We start from the raw sequence: 14,576 nt of genomic DNA on the forward strand, positions 1-14,576 counted from the left end.
AGAGATTTCACCATGAACCACATGCGGATGTATATAGATGCATTTTAAGTGTAGATTCATTCATTTTGTTCCGTATGTAGTGGAATCTCTACAAAGACTTATATCTACTAGTAATAGCTAGCCCCCACTACTAGGAATTCTCTATCCTCTCCTTGAGCCACGTCATCAAAATTGATGTAGCCGTTAGATGAAGTAAATCAGTCCATAATAGCCGTCTGATCTTGACGTTGAGAGGCTCCGCACTAAGCCACATGCAAGCATGCAGAAATACCGTGCCACATGCATGTGAGTGGGTTTTAAATCACATCAACATGTCTGCATGCAAGCATGCACCGGTAGCATGCATGTAAGTGAGCTTTTAAGTCCCATTAACATGTCAAAAAGAAAATTTTAATCCCATTATGCAGTAGGAGTTCAGTTGGCTGATCTTTTTTCCTTAGATGGGATGATCTAAATGATGATGGGAGTTTATTTAGTTTGGCTACCACATTTGTCATGCGGTTATAGAGTTTTTTTGTTCTATGAATCGATAATTTTGTGCAGAGAGATATACCACTGTTCCGCGCCAACGCGCGGGGACTCATCTAGTAATATTTAGGAATGGAGGGAGTACTATGTAAAGAGTTAGGTGTCGCATGGTGATAGTGTGAGGTGGGCCATGTAATCACTGAGCGTGCATGTTTTCACTGCTCTTGCACGCCTCCGCTGTAAGAATGGAGAAAATTGTAATCTAGTAGTAGTAGTATACCTCCTTTCGCCGAAAGCGTGGGACATCCAGCAGTCCTACCACCTCAGTAATAAAGACCAATGAGCCGTCAAATCACCTAGACCCAGTAGTAAGTTGGACGAACGAAGCAACCATCACTATTGCGCCAGTGAGAGGTCGCGTCCGCTCTGCCCGGGCATGAATGTGGCACCGATTCTTTGGAGTGGCACTGACCGTTTCGGGCAGGAAGCGCGCGTGGGCGATGGAGGGCTTTTGGGTGGGCCAGGCTGGTCAGGAGCGGGCGTGGCAACTGTCCGCATGTCCCTATCGGACATGCCCGGAAACGAGAGGATGCACCGACTCTCGCGGCTAAAATCGTACACTACACAACATCTCTCGGTAGGAGTAGGTCGATCTGTCGCTCTCTCTAACACACACATGGTGTTAAACACACACACACACACACACACACGCACACGCACACACACGCACCTTGGTCCCGTTGCACCTTCTAACGTGACTTATTACACCTAGACGGAGGGAGTGGTAAGTATACGAGATACGGTGGCACACTGACTTAAGTCGAATACAAGTGGCCAAGATTTTTGTGCATGTTATAATAAGGATTCACTTAAAATAGTACGTGAGCGAACAAAGGGATCAATTGGACAGTGTTCCCGAGCAGTAGCGAGATGTGTGAGGTAAGATACACCGCTGGCGCTTTTAATTTTTCTTATTAATTTGTTTGTTTCACCCTCTGACTTGTGGGACCCAACGTACTACGTGGAGAGAGGTAAGGTGACTAAGGCTGCATTATTTCTACACCACTGTGGATAGTCTTACCACCAAAGCCACATGACACGATTATGATTGAAATCCCAATGACTCCCACACACACACACACACAAAACACGGCATGCTTGTCACACGAATGCAGGAATGTATAAAAGGTTATTTCCCTCTCGTTGAACATAACGGGAGGGTTGTGTAGCTGGTTAGCCTGTTCGCTCACTCTCTCGCCCTCTCCCGCTGGAGCCTCAGCGCTTGTAGTTGCTCTCTTCACACTCTCTCGCCCTCTCCAGGTCTAAACAAGACTTCGTTAGCCTCTCTCTCCCCTCACTGCTGCTCAAAGAGCCGGCAGGATCCGTTCGCCGGGAAGGGAGGAGGTTTAACGCTGTCGCTGTCGGCGAGGGACTACCGGCGTAGCTATTCACTTTCCACCCAGCGGCAGTGCGGGAGGGCCTCCGACCCCTTCTTCTTCGTCGTCGTCCCATCGCCCACCGAACCACGCCCCAAGAACCTTAAGGTATAATTTACTTACTCCACATGCATTGCTCTAGCTACATGTATACCATGAATCTAGGACGTGGTTCAAAGAGGAAAGGAGTGGGGTAAAGTAGTGGGAAAAGTTGTATATAGCATGAATCTAGGACGTGGTTCAAAGAGGAAATTAAGGGGGAAAGTTGTATAGCATTAATCTAGGACGTGGTTCAAAGAGGAAAGGAATGGGGGAAAGTAGTGGGGAAAGTTGTATCGCATAAATCTAGGACGTGGTTCAAAGAGGAAAGGAAGGGGTGAAAGTACTAGTTCAAAAAGGAAAGGAAGGGACAAGGCTGTAGAGTTTGAGCAGGACTAGATTTGCTGCGCTCACATAGGGAAAGGCGTCTAAAGATAACAAAACTGGGACCAACACAAATATGCTCCTTGGTTGCTTGTTCTTTCTTGCAACAGACTATGCATGACCAAAGTATATCGGTAGATGCACATGGTGCTGGTGCGTCCACTGTCCCATGCAACTCATTAGCTGTTGTTAATCTAAGGCCCTGTTTGGTTACAAACTCCCTAGTCCCTACCTGCTAGGTTCCAGGGACTAAACATGGACTAGAGGTTATTAAATGACATGCTAAAACACCATGTTACCCCTAGTAATGAACTAATAGAGACAAGGTGCGATGCGTGGCAGGGGCAACTGTTGGAAAAAGTCCCAAAAAGACTCCCTCGGGGTCTTCTTTCTTTAGTCCCAAATGCCCACTTTTAGTCCCTAAAAGTCCCTCCTCTTTGGTTTAGATGGGAGTGACACGGAGTTTTTTTAGTCCCTACACCAAAATGTCCCTGTAAACAAACACCCTCTAATAATGTCGCTGGAAAATTGATGCAATGCCACAGTTAAAAGCAAATTACATGTTTAACAAATTTTATTGTTAATATAATCTCTATGTTAATATTAATCAATGCCACCGTTTGAGAAATGCTATTGTCTTGCTTTCTTTCCCATTTAGATAAGGTAGATGCTTCTTTTTGTTGGCTTCTGTGTCATCCACCATTATTGACCACTAATTGTTTCCTTTGCACCTCTGTGTAAACAGGGTTATCTGCTTCACCTCGTTGCCATTGTGACCTTTTGTTGCACTGCACAAAACACTTTTGTTTTAGGAGTGTTTTGTGCAGTTCAACCAAAATGTCACACCGACAACGTTGCTTGATTGCTTGATCTTAGTGGAACTGCACAAGAGGAGATCTTACTTCCTATCCGTTAAGGCGAATTTGGTTCAGATCTTCTTCTTGTGAGTTGTTTGAATTCCGCATCATGAGAGGTCAGTACTAGCCTTATTTCACATGATTCTGCAGTGTGCATTCATATGTTGAGCTACTTGTACGATAATGTTGCTTGATTTTAGTGAACTGCACAAATGGAGACAAGACTTCCAATCTGTATGTGCACTGTAATATCCCATTGAGGTAAGATAAGGATATTTCACAACTGTTGGCCTGTATTTTGCCACTTTCATCAGAAAATTAAGTTTAGTACTATACTTGTGCTCCCTAATTGACATGCCAAATCTTACATTGAAGGCGAAGCTTGTTTGTTATTGAACCAAGTGATGAAGGGGAAGAACAAGGGGAAGAAAAACAAAAATCAATTCCCGGTGCTGTAATGAAGCACTGGAACTGTGATGACACAAGTAATGATATAGTTTTGCATCTTAATTTATTGCTATGGCTGGAACGAGCAATTGTTTTGCCACTGATTTGATGCCACTCTTAATGTAATATGTAATTATCTCTACTTGTGCAAACGGGGATCTTCTTTGAAGATACCATATATTTTAGTGGAACTGCACAAGAAGATGTTGGAAACATTAAACTAATTGAGGAGTATATAGTAAGCATGGCCACCACCGTAGATTGCAACAGATGGTTCCGGAGAATTGCTTCATCTGTATGCTCTACACAATAAGCCTCCTGACAAAGGTTGGTACTCGCCCACTGATTTCATCCATATGATTGAGCTTTCTCATCTCTATTGGTGTTGCGCTATTGTTTAGATACTGTCGTGAAAAGGTGGTATTGTCCTTGAGAAGTGCTTCATCTGTGTTGTTTTAAATATTTCCTTTCCTTTTTTTCGAGCAAACAGTGATGCTAGCATTTAGTAGTCCTCTTGTCTTTGCACAACAGGATCATCTTCCTCTGAAGAAGAATATGGAGTACGTGAAGTGACTAGTTCTAATTATGCCAGGATGAAGAAGCCATGTCTATCTTATCATCAGAAGGAGCAGTTGAAGGATGGTTACATTACTCTCCACAAGACCAAACTAACTTCAGCTCAGAAGGACTGACAAAATCTCCATTTTTTTTGCTGTGATGCGCGAGTACAATGTTGTTCTAGGATTCTTTCTGGTGAGTTCCATTTTTCTAAAAGTGTGCTCTACATGGACCATGTATGTGCCTGTTGAAACTGTCAATTCATAGTACAGTTTGCTCTATACTAATCACTTTTTTGTATTTGTGCAAACAGGGGTGCTCAGCTTGATTTCAATGGGAACTGCACAAAATGTTCATGAATATATAGAATCATTCATTTCCACCACAAGAAAGGAGGTGCCGATAAGTTCAAGGTGTTGCAACATATAAGGGCGAAATTGTCACAGCCCTAGAATTTGATTGCAATTAGTATCATAAGCATCCATGCATCATGTCTATATTTGTTTGAAATTTGAAATGGGGATGACAAGCCCTAGCACTAAATGAAATGCAATTAGGATCAAAATAAAAATATTTTCAATGAACCCAGAATGCCCTTTAGAAAAGTTCATTATTTTTTATAAAGGTGAAAACCTCTGCCAAAAATGATGCACATATTTTTAGGCCATTCTGGATTTTTGAATAACCCATATTGTATTTGAATTGGGGCATTTAAATACTATTAATATTTTTAAAATGCTCCAATAATTCTGAAAATAGTTAAGGGCCTCTGTAATAATTCATTTAATGCCCATAATTATTTTTAGGATTTATTAAAATGATTTGGTTTATAAACTAAATCAAAACAAAATAACATAAATAGAAAACAGAAACAGAATTAGAAAGAGAGAAAGAGACTTACCTCAGCCTACCAACCGGCCCAGCACTGTAGCTGGTCGGCCCAGCCCACCAGGGGCTCCTCCCTGTCGTCTTCCCCTTGCCAGGAGGACGAGCGCGTGACCGGCGCGCGCAAGCACGCGTCCGGCCACCTCCTGCTTGCTTGCCGCTGTTGGAGACTACCCCGAGCGCCACGTGCATCGCCACGCAACCTCCCCGACCCCCTCGAGCTCTCTCCCGTGCCTCTCCCCTCCTTTGGTCCTCTCTTCCTCTCGCGCCCGAGCACCACCGTCGCCGCCGCCCGCTGTCCCCGTGGCCACCGAGCTCCCCTCGCCTCTCCGAGCAGTCCACGGGCTCCGCCTCCATCTCCCGTGTCTCTCCGTCAGCTCGCACGACGCCGGACGCCTTGCCTCGCCCTCTACCCCGCCATCTTTGTCGTCTCTGCCCCAAGATTGCCGGCGGCCGCACGACCTCATCATCCCCTCCCCGAGCTCGCCGAGGCCACCATAGCGACCGATGTGAGCTCCATCGTCATTTGCCCCTCTTCCCCTTGCCTCTCGATCACCGCAGCCGTCGTTTTGACCGAAGCCGAAGCTCGTCGCCGCCGGCCATGATGCCGCCGTCATTTTAGCCACCACAGCCCGCGCCTGAGCGCGTCAGCACGCTCGATGCCTTCCTAGGAGCACGCCGCTCCCACCAGCTGCTCCTCCCGAGCATCCTAACGCCGAGCCCAAACTAACCCGAACTCCGGCCGCCGCAAAAGCTGCTGCCGCCGTCGATTTAGTCCACTCCGGCGCGAGCCGTTGCCCCCTTTAGATGCGTGAGACTTTCAGCTTTCCGTAGCCGCAAACCGCGTCCAAAACCGAGCTCTGTGGAGCTTTTCCGAAGCCCGCGGCCGCCGCTGACCTCGCCGGCGGCTTAACGCCGGTGGGTTGACCCCGCTGACCGAGTTGACCCCGGGTGGGCCCAGTTTGACCCCTCTGGGTTAATGACAAATGGGACCCGCCTGCTAATTAAGTTAGGATTAGGACTAACTAAATTAGTTGGGCTAATCACTGACAGTGGGCCTAGTGGCTGTTAATTTGATTAGTTAGATTTAATTAACCCTGTTAGTTAATTGTGTCACTGACCAGTGGACCCCACTGGTCAGGTTTGACCTGGACCGGGTCAGTTGACCTGCTGACGTCACGGTGACGTAGTGCTGACGCCATAACTCATTTTCTGGATTAAAAATAATTCATAAAATTCCAAAAATTCGTATAAACTTCTAAAATTCATAGAAATTCAACCGTAACTCCAAATGAAATAAATTATATATGGAAAATGATCAGAAAAATCCAAGGAATCTGAATATGGCATTTTCATGCATGTTTGAACAACTTAACCTCACTGTCTAGTCCAAAACATGATAATGCACTATTTGAATTCATAGTTTGAATTTGAATTTGAACCTAGTGTTCAAACCAACTCCATTTAACTTGCTGCTAGTTGCATTAGCTCAATCAACGGCATATTGGCATGTCATGATCATGCATCATATTGTTGCATCGCATTGATTGTGTTCTTCCTTGTTTGCCGGTAAATGTCCCCTCTCGGTAGACGCTGCTCCGACGCTGTGATCGTTGACACTGATGAAGACTCAATGTTATCTTCAGAAGTGCCAGGCAAGCAAAACCCCCTTGTTCATTCCGATACAATCCCACTCTCTCGCTCCTGCTCTCTTTTACTACATTAGGACAACAACGATTCAACTGTTATTTGCTATGGTAGTTGAGCTCCTTATCCTCTGCATGACCTATCATTGCCACAGTAAATAGATGAAACCCACTAGCATGAGTAGGATTTGTTTGAGCCCTGATGTGCCTACTCATTCATGCTTGTTTGTCATGCCTGCTATTGCATAGAGTTGTGTCAGGTCTGATTCATCGGGGATGAATCGGAGGTGTGTGAACATGTCCTACTGTGTGTGAGCTAAGTGTGTGAACACGATTTGGTAAAGGTAGCGGTGAGAGGCCATGTAGGAGTACATGGTGGGTTGTCTCATTGAAACCATCCTCAGGAACTGAGTTCTATGTTTGTGATCCATGAAACAGTTACTACCACGCATTGGGCCCGAAACCAATGGACCCTCTCGGCTTCTTGATCACCCTTGTCCTCTGTCCAGGAGTTGCAACTAGTTTCTGGTGTTTATAGGATATGTGTTGGCGGCCGTGCGTAGCGCTGACCCTAGGGGTGGGCTATGATGTGGTAGATACACCGTGGCCGGGCATGCCGGGCGCCCGTTTGGTGTCTCGGAACCCTGTACAGATCGTCCGGGGACGTATGTGGAAACCTCGGCCGGACTCCCTGCGGATGGAACCTGGATAGGCGATAAACCTGGACTAGAGACTTGAGTGTTTAGGTAGGCCGTGGCCGACACCCTCGTTGGGCTTTCGGTTGAAGGTTGCCGAGTACATGTCGTGTAAACGGCGGTAAGTGGTGAGAGCGTGTGTGAAGAAGTATACCCCTGCAGGGTTAACATCATCTATTCGAATAGCCGTGTCCGCGGTAATGGACTTCTGGATTGCCTATAACAGTTCATAGACAAGTGAAAGTGGATACTCTAAAACTCGCAAGAAAAGTGTGAGTACTATGGATGGCCTTCTCGTAGGGAGACGGGAGCGGATCCATAGTGGTGTATTGAATGGTGAATGTGTGGACTCGTGTGCGCCACCTCAAAAGAGTTGCTTGCAGTCGTAGTTCAGGTTAGCCACTGAGTCAAACTAGCTTGCTGCAGTTAAACTCCACCATCCCCCTTGTTGATACCGATGCATATGTAGCTAGTTCTGATGTAAGTCTTGCTGAGTACCTTTGTACTCACGTTTGCTTAATTTATGTTTGGAGAGAGACTTCAGTCTCGCTAGTAGTTCCGCGTGGACTTCGATGTTTAGCTTGATACCTCAGTTACGATCTTGTGCCCTCGGCAGGATCTGGTAGATAGTCAGGCTTCTTAGCCTTTTCCATTTATAGATGTCTGATTCTCAGACATGTTAAGCTTCCGCATGTGCTTTGACTTGTATGCTATGATTATTGGGTCATGAGACCCATGTTTGTAATATCTCGCTCCTCGGAGCCTAATGAATAAATACTTGAGTTGTAGAGTTATGCTGTGATGCCATGTTGTATTTACACATATCGAGCATATTGTGTGTATGATTGAAATGCTTGGTATGTGTGGGATCCGACAATCTAGTTGTTTATCCTTGGCAGTCTCTCTTATGGGGAAATGTAGTCTAGTGCTTCCATGAGCCATAGTAGTCCGCTACAGCCCGGTTCACCGGAGTCCTGTTAGCCCAGCACTACTGCTCAGGACACTTGGCTGGACGACATGTGTTTCACTTCGTTCCTGTGTCTGTCCCTTCGGGGAAATGTCACGCGGTGACATCCGGAGTCCTGCCTAGCCTGCTACAGCCCGGGTTCCCGGAGTCCTGTTAGCCCAGTGCTACAGCCCGGATTCACACGCTGCTGACCGACACGCTCAATGTGATTCATGTATGCCTGTCCCCATAGGTTAGTGCCGCTTTGGGTTCACGATTAGCCATGTCGGCCCGGGTTCTCTGTCATATGGATGCTAGCGACACTATCATATACGTGAGCCAAAAGGCGCAAACGGTCCCGGGCCATGGTAAGGAGACACCCATGGGAATACCATGCGTGAGGCCGCAAAGTGATATGAGGTGTTACCGGCTAGATCGATGTGACTTGGAATCGGGGTCCTGACAGAAATCATACAAGTTACGCACGAATTTGGTTGATTTTGGTGGAACTGCACAAGAAGAACAGCTGGTTTATTTAGCACGAGGTGCCATGTCAATGTCCGAACTGATGGCAAACCCTGCCCATTCCACAATCGTAGGCATTTGATATTTTGGAATGGGACAACCTTGTCAAATTTGCTCATTGATTTTAGCAAGACATGCGTTTGATATTTTCGAATGGGACGCCCTTGCTGTCAGCAGCTGAGGGAGTCCTGGATTAGGGGGTGTTCGGGTAGCCAGACTATACCTTCAGCCGGACTCCTGGACTATGAAGATACAAGATTGAAGACTTCGTCCCGTGTCCGGATGGGACTTTCCTTGGCGTGGAAGGCAAGCTTGGCGATGCGGATATTCAAGATTTCCTACCATTGTAACCGACTCTATGTAACCCTAACCCTATCCGGTGTCTATATAAACCGGAGGGTTGTAGTCCGTAGGCAATCAACTCCATATACAACAATCATACCATAGGCTAGCTTCTAGGGTTTAGCCTCCTTGATCTCGTGGTAGATCTACTCTTGTACTACCCATATCATCAATATTAATCAAGCAGGACGTAGGGTTTTACGTCCATCAAGAGGGCCCGAACCTGGGTAAAACATCATGTTCCCTGCCTCCTGTTACCATCCAGCCTAGACGCATAGTTCGGGACCCACTACCCGAGATCCGCCGGTTTTGACACCGACATTGGTGCTTTCATTGAGAGTTCCTCTGTGTCGTCGCCTTTAGGCCCGATGGCTCCTTTGATCATCAACAACGATGTGGTCCAGGGTGAGACTTTGCTCCCCGGATAGATCTTCGTCTTCGGCGGCTTCGCTCTGCGGGCCAATTCGCTCGGCCACCTGGAGCAGATCGAAAGCTACGCCCCTCGCCATCAAGTCAGGTTTGGAAGCTTAAACTACACGGCTGACATCCGCGGAGACTTGATCTTCGACGGGCTCGAGCCACGGCCAAGCGCGCCGCACTATCTCGAGGGGCATGATCTAGCTCTGCCCCCGGACAGTGTCCTGGAGGCCGCACACGCATCGGTTCCGACCCCTAACTCGGAGCCTATTGCGCCAATCGAGGATGAGCGGTTGGACGTCACCTCGGGGGCTGCGATCCCGAAAGCGATCGAGCTGAACGCTAGCCCCGCACTCTGCACGACCCGTGACTCCGAGGATCCGGACTCCTCCCCGGACTCTGAAGCCCCCGCGCCCCTGCCAATCGAATCCGATTGGGCGCTGACAATGGAGTTCACCGCCGCAGACATCTTTCAGCATTCGCCTTTTGGCGACATCCTGAATTCTCTTAAGTCTCTCTCTTTATCAGGAGAGCCCTGGCCGGACTACGGTCAGCGAGGGTGGGATACGGACGATGAGGAAATTCAAAGCCCACCCACCACCCACTTTGTAGCCACTGTCGACGATCTAATCGACATGCTTGACTTCAGCTCCGAAGACATCGACGGCATGGACGACGATGTAGGAGACGAACAGGAACCAGCACCTGTAGGGCGCTGGAAGGCCACCTCGTCATATGACATATATATGGTGGATACTCCTAAAGATGGAGATGGCGATGGAACAGTGGGGGATGACGCCCCCAAGAAACAGCCAAAGCGCCGGCGTCAGCGGCGCCGCTCTAAATCCCGCCAAAGCAAAAACGGTGATTCCGGCACGGGAGATAATACTACCCCGGATAGCGCCGAAGAACACCCACCTCAGCAAGATTTGGCACAGGAAGATGGAGAAGCCAGCCCTCATGAGAGAGTGGCAGACCGAGAGGTCGAGGATGATAACTATACGCCTCCCTCCGAAGACGAGGCAAGCCTCGATGACGACGAATTCGTCATACCATCAGACCCCGCCAAACAAGAGCGTTTTAAACGCAGGCTTTTAGCCACGGCAAGCAGCCTCAAGAAAAAGCAGCAACAGCTTAGAGCTGCCCAAGATTTGCTAGCTGACAGATGGACTGAAGTCCTTGCGGCCGAAGAGTATGAACTCGAATGCCCCTCCAAGAGTTACCCGAAGCGCAGGCCGCTACCCCGATTAGAGGAGGAAGCACCTACATCACCAGCGCATGACATGGCAGACCGGCCACCTCACGGCCGCGACAGAGAGGCCTCTCGGCCCTCCACCCAAGCCATGCCCCGACGCCGCTCAACTAAGGCACGGGAAAATGCGCCCAACCTGCGAGACATACTGGAGGATAAGGCAAGACAAACAAGATCGATCTACGGATCGCGCAGGCGCCCTACGGCATGTGACAATGATCTTCACTCCGGATACAACAAATCCGGCTGGGCCGAACACAACAGACATAGCTCTTCCGAGCTGCGTCATGATATAGCCCAGTACAGAGGCGCCGCACACCCGCTATGCTTCACGAATGAAGTAATGGATCATAAAATCCCAGAGGGTTTCAAACCCGTAAACATCGAATCATACGATGGCACAACAGATCCGGCGGTATGGATCGAGGATTATCTCCTTCACATCCACATGGCACGCGGCGATGATCTACACGCCATCAAATACCTCCCGCTCAAACTTAAAGGACCGGCCCGGCATTGGCTTAACATCTTGCCAGCAGACTCAATCGGTTCTTGGGAGGACCTGGAAGCCGCATTCCTCGACAACTTCCAGGGCACTTACGTGCGACCACCGGATGCCGACGACTTAAGCCACATAATTCATCAGCTAGACGAATCGGCCAGACAATTCTGGACACGGTTCCTAACAAAGAAAAACCAGATAGTCGACTGTCCGGACGCAGAGGCCCTAGCAGCCTTCAAGCATAACATCCGTGACGAGTGGCTTGCCCGGCACCTGGGACAGGAAAAGCCGAAATCCATGGCAGCCCTCACGACACTCATGACCCACTTTTGCGCGGGAGAAGACAGCTGGCTAGCTCGCAGTAACAACTTATCAAAGAACCCTGGTAATTCGGATACCAAGGACAAAAGTGGCAGGACTCGTCGGAATAAGCAAAAACGCCGCGTTAGCAGCGACAGCAATGAAGAAACGGCAGTCAATGTCGGATTCAAAGGCTATAAATCCGGTTAGCGGAAAAAGCCATTCAAAAAGAATACTCAGGGCCCGTCCAGTTTGGACCGAATACTCGATCGCTTGTGCCAGATACATGGCACCCCCGAAAGGCCAGCCAATCACACTAACAGGGATTGTTGGGTGTTCAAGCAGGCAGGCAAGTTAAGGGCCGAAAATAGAGACAAGGGGCTGCACAGCGACAACGAGGAGCCCAAGCCGCCGAACAACAATGGACAGAAGGGCTTTCCCCACAAGTGCGGACGGTGAACATGATATACGCAACCCACATTCCCAAGCGGGAGCGGAAGCGTGCGCTACGGGACGTATACGCGGTGGAGCCAGTCGCCCCAAAGTTCAACCCATGGTCCTCCTGCCCGGTCACTTTTGATCGAAGGGACCATCCCACTAGCATCCGTCATGGCGGCTTCGCCGCATTGGTTCTCGACCCAATCATCGACGGATTTCATCTGACAAGAGTCCTCATGGACGGCGGCAGTAGCCTGAACCTGCTTTATCAGGATACAGTGAGGAAAATGGGCATAGATCCCTCAAGGATTAAGCCCACAAGAATGACCTTTAAAGGCGTTATACCAGGTGTAGAAGCCAACTGTACAGGCTCAGTAACACTTTACGTGGTCTTCGGATCCCCGGACAATTTCCGAAGTGAAGAGTTAATCTTCGATATAGTCCCGTTTCGCAGTGGCTATCACGCCCTGCTCGGACGAACCGCATTCGCAAAGTTCAATGCGGTGCCGCACTACGCATATATCAAGCTCAAGATGCCAGGCCCTCGAGGAGTAATTACGATCAACGGAAACACCGAATGCTCCCTCCGTACGGAGGAGCATACGGCGGCTCTCGCAGCGGAGGTACAAAGTAGCCTTCTCAGGCAATTCTCTAGTCCAGCCATTAAAAAGCCAGACACTGCCAAGCGCGCCCGGAGTAACCCACAGCAGGACCGCCTGGCACACTCTGAGCAAGCGTAGCAATGCGGCCCCAACCCCAGCTTTCGCGACATAGCGAAACCAGTACCTCACGTACATAACTACGCCCTTGAAATACCATGGGCACAGGGGAAGGGGCACAATAACGGCACGCCCAAAATACGGCTTAAAACGTACTAGGGGCTACCGGATTCTTTTTTTAATTTTTTCTTACTTTCAGGACCCCATACTTCGGACGACCTGTTCGGCAATTCGACTGTCGCACAAACGATGCAAGATCCAGGGAGGCAGACAAGCCATGCCGCATTATGGAACTCCCAGGTGGTCTCTGTTACGAGCGGTATACCTGTTTTAAATACAATTCCGCGGCCTGCCCCTGGTCAGGACATACTGAATAGTCCAATATCTTTTGCTTACCGCACTATTTGTATCGTTCGGCTTTGATAAATAGCCTCTATATAAACAATGCTTAGCTTCTTGTCTATTTTTTGCATTATCTTCTTTTCACATTTATGTTTATTAAATGACATGATTGCACCCATACACCCTGGTACGGCAAACACGCCAGGGGCTTCAGTACCCCTCATAATGGTGTGAGAAGTCCGTACACTTTCACAAGTGCGGCACCCCGAACTTATAGCACTATATGCATCGGCTCCAAATCATGATTTGGGTCAATAGTTGGGTTTGCCCGGCTCCTATGTTTTGGTGCCTTACGTTCCGCTCTATCGGCTAAGGTAGCACTAGGAGAACCACTGCGATTGTGCCCCGGTTCAGCTGGGTATAGCACCTCAGTGGAGAAAGCTAAAACTGACTGTCATGATGTGGCGAGAGACCGGTCGCTGTTCGAGAGGTTTTTCGAGTCCCTAAAGGCTTATGCCGCTTCAAGCGAGGAGCTGGCTTTGTCCGGCCAAGGCGTGGATAGCGCCCCGAACTCGGTCTTCCGAACTAGGGGCTTCGCCGAAATTTAAAATTATAGAGTTCTATGGCTAAGTGAGAGTGTTCAAGCATTATAGTCCGATTGCCTGGTTCGTTGTGCTGAGCGCCTCCCTCGAAGGACCCAACTATGGGAAAAAGAGCGCTCAGGTTTATCCCGAACACCCCAGCACTAGTGGCACGGGGGCAGAAGCCGACGACTGGCCACCTCTCAATTTTTGATAAACGGCCGCATAGAAAGTAATATTTTAAATTCAATAAGCATTGCTTAGCGCATATGAACAAGTTTTCAGCGCACAGGATAAACACGAGCGAGTTCATTCAAATATCACATCCTTGGTACATTCATCCGCCACAAGGCGGGCACCTGCAAGAACATCCTTGTAGTAGTTCTCGGGCTTGCGATGCTCCTTCCCCGGTGGCAGCCCGTCCTTCACAAGCTTCTCACCGTCCAGCTTACCCCAGTGCACCTTTGCACGGGCAAGGGCCCGACGGGCACCTTCGATGCAGACGGAGCGCTTGATGACCTCAAGCCACAGACAGGCCTCCACCAGCCGCCGCACCAGCCCGAAATAGCTCCCAGGCAGGGCCTCTCCGGACCACAGCCGAACTATGAAGCCCTTCATGGCCTGCTCGGCCGCCTTGTGGAGCTCGACCAGCTGTTTCAGCTGGTCGCTCAAGGGCACAGGGTGTCCGGCCTCAGAATACTGAGACCAGAACACCTTCTCCATCGAGCTACCCTCTTCAGCTCGGTAGAATGCAGCGGCGTCGGATACGCTGCGGGGAAGACCTGCGAATGCCCCTG

Source organism: Triticum urartu, chromosome 1A, assembly GCF_056163025.1.
Source record: "Triticum urartu cultivar PI428250 chromosome 1A, HENAU_Tu73, whole genome shotgun sequence".
NCBI lineage: Eukaryota > Viridiplantae > Streptophyta > Magnoliopsida > Poales > Poaceae > Triticum > Triticum urartu.